The sequence below is a fragment of the Anomalospiza imberbis genome, unplaced genomic scaffold, assembly GCF_031753505.1.
Source record: "Anomalospiza imberbis isolate Cuckoo-Finch-1a 21T00152 unplaced genomic scaffold, ASM3175350v1 scaffold_46, whole genome shotgun sequence".
In the NCBI taxonomy this organism is placed as follows: Eukaryota; Metazoa; Chordata; class Aves; order Passeriformes; family Viduidae; genus Anomalospiza; species Anomalospiza imberbis.
Window position 1 is genome coordinate 309,206 of NW_027100070.1, and position 5,500 is coordinate 314,705.

General features: G+C 56.5%; 1 long non-coding RNA gene across 1 annotated transcript; it reads right to left on the reverse strand.

Moving 5' to 3' along the window:
* Positions 1-383: 383 nt before the first annotated feature.
* On the reverse strand, positions 384-1,504 carry LOC137466882 (uncharacterized). Its single transcript, XR_010995322.1, has 3 exons — positions 1,344-1,504; positions 880-997; positions 384-502 (listed from the first exon to the last, which is right to left on the reverse strand). It is a non-coding gene; the product is annotated as an uncharacterized lncRNA (long non-coding RNA).
* Positions 1,505-5,500: the final 3,996 nt, after the last annotated feature.

Genomic DNA, 5,500 nt, shown 5'->3' on the forward strand with positions numbered 1-5,500 from the left:
TACACAAAGATCAATTACATTTAACAACTTAATTTATTACATATTTCTACAAGTGTAGAGCCCATATAGAAATACAGAAATACGCATACCCTCTCTAAATAGCCCTACACTAAGAATTCAATCAATAGACTTATACAACAATGCCCTCCATACATCTTAAAATAAAATTAAATACATATGTACATGCACATATATATAAATGCATATACAAGTATAACAGTCTACAGATGTAAATATAAACATCACATGCTACATACAACACACATACATACATATATATATATCAATAGATATATAAACCAAACCCGTCTATAAATATACAAATATCACTGTGCTAAAGTAAATACCCATCCAACTGCATAAATACAAACATAACTGCAACATAACTTTAAACAGAACAGCAAGCAGAGGGATCCCAGCTGCCCCATCTTCAAAGCCTCTCCCTCGGGCTCTTCCTCCCGTGCAGAGCAGCTCTCCTGGACAGGGACGGCAGATGGCACAGCTGGGAAGCAAAGGGAGCACTGAGTCAGTATGGGGACGTTTTCCTTGGCAGCAGCTGCACTTCCATCAGGGAAGGGAAGATCTCAGAGCCTCCCCAGGAGGGTTAGAAAGAAAAAGCAGCCGAGCGCGCCAGGCTGTGGTGAGCGCAGCCGCGGCGGGACTGTCCCGCAGCCCCAGCAGCCCGGCACAGCCGGCACAGCTCCCGGGCCCTGCCGGCACAGCTGCCTTGCCCAAGGACAGCCCCTGTGCCGGCCGGGGCAGCTGCGCTAAGCAACCCCGGCACGGGCAGGGCCCGCTGCTGCCCCGCCGGGCAGTGCCCACGGCCACAGCCCACGCCACCCTCAGCCCCACCCTGCCTCCCCGGCCCTGGGGCCTCACCCGGGCTCTCTCCAGCGTGGCAGCAGCAGGTCCCCGTTCCCTGCTCTTGCTGCTGGCCTTCAGCTTCTCCCTGCTGGCTCCCGTCAGTCTCCGGCTGTCCTCGAGGTCTCCACTGCAGCTGTGGCAAAAGCGGAGGCTCTGCAACTGGTTCCAAGGCCTGGCAGAGCTGCAGTCCCGGAGCCCTCTGTGCTCCCTGCCGGCCCCCTCCATCCCCTCAGCCCCGCCATGCTCTCGGCAAAGCCCCAGCCCCCTTCAGTTTCTTCAGCCCCTCACAGTCCTCTCAGCCCCTCAGTCCCTTCTGACCCAGCCCGTCCCCCTAGACCCGCCACCCCTCGGCCTGTGCCACTTCCCTGTCACCTCAGTGCCACCATCGCCCTCGGCTGCCCCACAGCCCTCAGCCCCAGCAGCACCTCAGGGTCACCGTCCCTTCAGCGTCACCGCCCCCTCAGCCCCCTCAGTCTCACCGTCCTTCAGCAGCTCCTCAGGGGACAGTGCCTGGGGCCACCGGCAGCTCCCACCGCTCCAGGGACACCCGGGGCTGGAACTGCTGCTCCGCCCGGCCCGGCCGCCAGCTCGGACCCAGCACAGGGACAGGGGACACAGGGGGCACGGGGGAAAAGCAAGAGGTGAGGGAGGAAGCAGAGCAGAGGAAGAGGTTAAAAAGAGGCCTACACCTATACAGATATCAATCTATGTACCTAAACCCCCATATATCAATATAAATATGCCTATCTACAAATATAACTATATATATGTAAATGTAACTATACACATGTATAAATGCAAATATGGGCATCTACAATTATAACTGCACATCTAAAAATATAAATATATACACCTAAAACTAAAAATAAATTAACTAGACAAATCTCTGTCTATGTAGATAGATAAATGTAACTACATAAACCTATAAATACAACTACATATATCAATAAATATAGCTATGCACATCTATAAAATAACTAGAGACAGAGGAATTCTACCTGCCCAGTGGTCACAGGCTCTCCCTCTGTCTCTTCCTGGCACACAGGGCAGCCCTCCTGGACACGTTGATCACACGGGATCTGGGAAGCCAAGGGAACACTGAGACAATACTGGCCCTTGTGCAAGTGTCCCTTGAGCATCAATTGTCCTTCTATCAGGGACATTAAAAGATGGCCTGAAAGGCAGACTCTCACTTGGCAATTTGAAGCCTGCTCTATAAAGTACAGGGATCCTTCCAAGTTTTCAAAACGGAACTGTGTAAAGTATTTAAGTATTCTAATAAAGTCTCAGCACCCACAGTGCAAATGGCACCCACGAGAGCTTGAAACACAGACAGTCCCAGTGACAGAGAGACCACAGTCCTGACTGAAATGGCTGAAGGCTGCTGGGGGCTGAGGTATGAACCAGACTGGGACACCCAGCTTGGTGGCACAACTCCCACAAGGTCAGGTTTATTCCCTGCTCTCTTGCCACAGCAGAGGACTCAGTGCCCAAGCCTCTTGCGAAGCGTGGAGGGCAGGGCTCGGGCAGGTTGTGCATGTGCCTTTGAACTAAAGGCACCAGGAAGCACCAACCCTGCAGACAAGAACTCAACTCTTCTCGTCTCCCTTCCTGCCAGAGGCAGGCTCAGAGCAGCCGTCTCACACCTCTCTAAACCAACGGGGGCTCTGTCCTTACCAGGCTCCTCGGGCTCTGGGGAACTGTTCTCGCAGCTCTCGGTGCCAGATGAAGTTTCCTCTGCTACAGCCCGGTTCACAGGCTCCCCTCCTGAAGACTCAGGGGCAACATTCATATTGCCCTTGAAAGAACAATAGAAAAAAAAGAAAACTAAAGATCATTCAGTATTTTGTTGGAATCACATCAAGGATATGGTTACTCTCCTTCTCTATGTAACAGCGTTCAAAAGCTTTCAGCCCAGCCTCTTCCATTCCCCTCCAATGGGTTACCTGAGCAAAGGGAGACCTTTCAGGCAGGGATCTCCTGATCTCCCGGATCATTTGCTCGACGGCAAAGCCAAGATCCCCTCGTGGCAATTGCTCTTCACCAGGTGCGTTCCAGGCTGAGCCGGAGGCCGTCGATGCTGCACAACCTGCACTGCCAGGTGGAGCGCTGGGAGCTGAAGTGCCCGAGGTGGCTGCAAGAATCCAAAGACATTGGTCACACTGCACAACGTGGCTCTGGGACACAGATCTCTGTTGCTGCCTTGGATCAACCATCACAGGAAGCAGGCAGGAAAACCAGGCAGAGAATCTTTTGCCTTTCTAGGTGCCCCTTCTAAATAAGCTTGAGAATTTTGGGCCGAGAATGACAGAGCCTTGTGGAAAAATACTCCAAACAGTCACTTTTCAGGACCTTTTGGAAAAGCAAGGCTACAACTCTTTTCCTACCTCGCGGGTCGTGGGCTGGGGGCTGCTGCTCCCTGTGGAGCTGCTGGAAGCTGCAGGGCTGGATCCTGAGCACCTCCCGGTCGATCGGAGGCAGCTGCCCCCCGTAGAGCTGCTGGAAGCGGCTGCGAGGCCCCTCCCGCCCGAGCGGCAGCAGCGGCTCCCCGTAGAAACCGAAGAAGCCGCAGGGCGGGATGCGCAGCAGCTCCCGCTCGGCGGGCGGCGGCCGCTCCCCATAGAGCTCCTGGAAGCGGCTCGGCCCCCTCCCGCCGGGCCGGCACCGGCCGCTCCCTGTGCAGCAGGTGGAAGCCGCAGGGCGGGGCGCCGGGCGAGCAGCGGCCGCTGCCCGGGGGGCGGCTGGAAGCGGCCAGGCCGGGGGCTGCGCAGCTCCCGCCCGTCCGGCAGCGTCCGCTCCCTGTGCAGCAGCAGGAAGCCGCTGGGCGGGCGCCCGGGCGGCAGCGGCGGCCGCTCCCTGGAGAGCGGCTGGAAGCGACTGCGCCCGTCCCGCCCGTGCGGCAGCGGCCGCGCCCCGGGGAGCTGCTGGGAGCCGCGGGGCGGGCGCCTGCGGCCCTCCCGCCCCCGCCGCCGGCCGCTGCCTGTTGGCCGCGCTCCGGCGCCTGATGCGGAGCAGGAGGTCGGGGCGGGGTCGCGGCGAAAGCAGGGGTTGCCGTAGTGGAGCCAAGCCCCGGCATCGCCCGGCGCAGCTGAGCCAACCCGGCCCGGCACCCTGCGGAAGCCGTAGCGGTAGAGCTGGCGCACGAAGCTGCGGAACTGCGTGGCCCTGAAGGTGTGCGGGGCCGGGCCCCGGGCGTCGCCCGGGCTGAGCAGCTCCCGCTCGAAGAGGGAGCGGTGGATGAGCAGCCCCCGGGCCCGGCTGTCCCAGCGCACGGAGCGGACGCGGGGGCTGTTCGCCAGGCGCCACAGCTTGGCGGGGAAGGCGCTGGCTCTGAGCCCGGCGGGCAGCGGCAGCTCCGCCATGGCGCCGCTCGCCGGCTGTCGCCACAACGGCCCCGGCGCAACGGCCGTGAGGGGATACCATAGGGACAGAGCCAACGCGGGGATTTGGAGCCTGGGGGTGCTGGCACCAAAGTCCTGCTCTTGAGAGGGGGTGCAGGGACACAGGGGCTGTCAGAGGACAATGAGAGACAGGGGACATGAGGCCACAATGGCCCAAGCAAGATCCTGCCCAGCATGGCAGCAAAGACATTTCCTCCCCGTGGCCTTGGCACTCCAGGGCACCCCAAAAAGGGCCGAGGAGTCCTATGTGTAACCAGGAGGGATGACTGACATCACTGTGGGTCCCGGCATTCCCCAGTCCCTTGCTGGCCGTTCAGTGCACACTGGAGCCGCTGGGCATGTGTGGAACATGGGGATGGGGTGCACAAAATTAAAGGGGGACCCCAAAGTGGAAGGAGTGGAAGCCAAAATCGCTGGGTGGAGACCCCCAAAACGGAGGTGTGAGATCCCAAAATGGAGGGAGGAACCCACAGAATTGGGGCAACGCCCCAAAAACCCACTTGAAGCTGTTCTCTCCCTCCATTGTTTACCAACAAGAGTTCCATCTACCAACTCTAATTTCAGCAAATAATTCCAAGTGTTTTAGCTGAAACTCATTCTGAGCAAACTTTGTAGAAGTGATCACAGAATCACAGAATGTTCTGTGTTGGAAGGGATCCACCGAGTCCAATTCTGAAGGGAATGGCTTGCTGGCAGGGTCAGCACCAAAGACACCCACCCCAGCTTAAGGAAGAAGTGTCATTGACTGTAGGGCAAAGCAGCACAGAAGTACAAAAGGATAAGCTAAGCAATGCACCTGATTATTACTAGAAAAGATTGCCTGTAGGGATTCAGAAAGATACATCACCAGTTACCCTCACACTTGACTGTTGTCCTGACACACACGTCAGCTGGGGATGCCCTGTCACACCAAGGGATTGGAGAAGCACTCCCAGTAACTGGGAATTCCTATGTGGTTCGCCCACCCTCAGGCGAGGCCGCCAACTTTGCGCCAAGTGAGAGGGCCCAGATTTTATACTGTTGAATAAACAAGCTACCACAACTTCTAGTGTGGGAACATCTGGTTTCATCCTCCTCTTGGCCAGGGCTCAGGGAGGAACTAAGGGAGTTTGCTTTGAGCCTACACCTTCAAACAAAGCCAGATAGAGATGTGATAAATGAATATGATTTGTGCCAATAATTGTAACTATATCGATATTTTAGAAAATATTTGTTAAAAAGTAATAGGGGAAAGT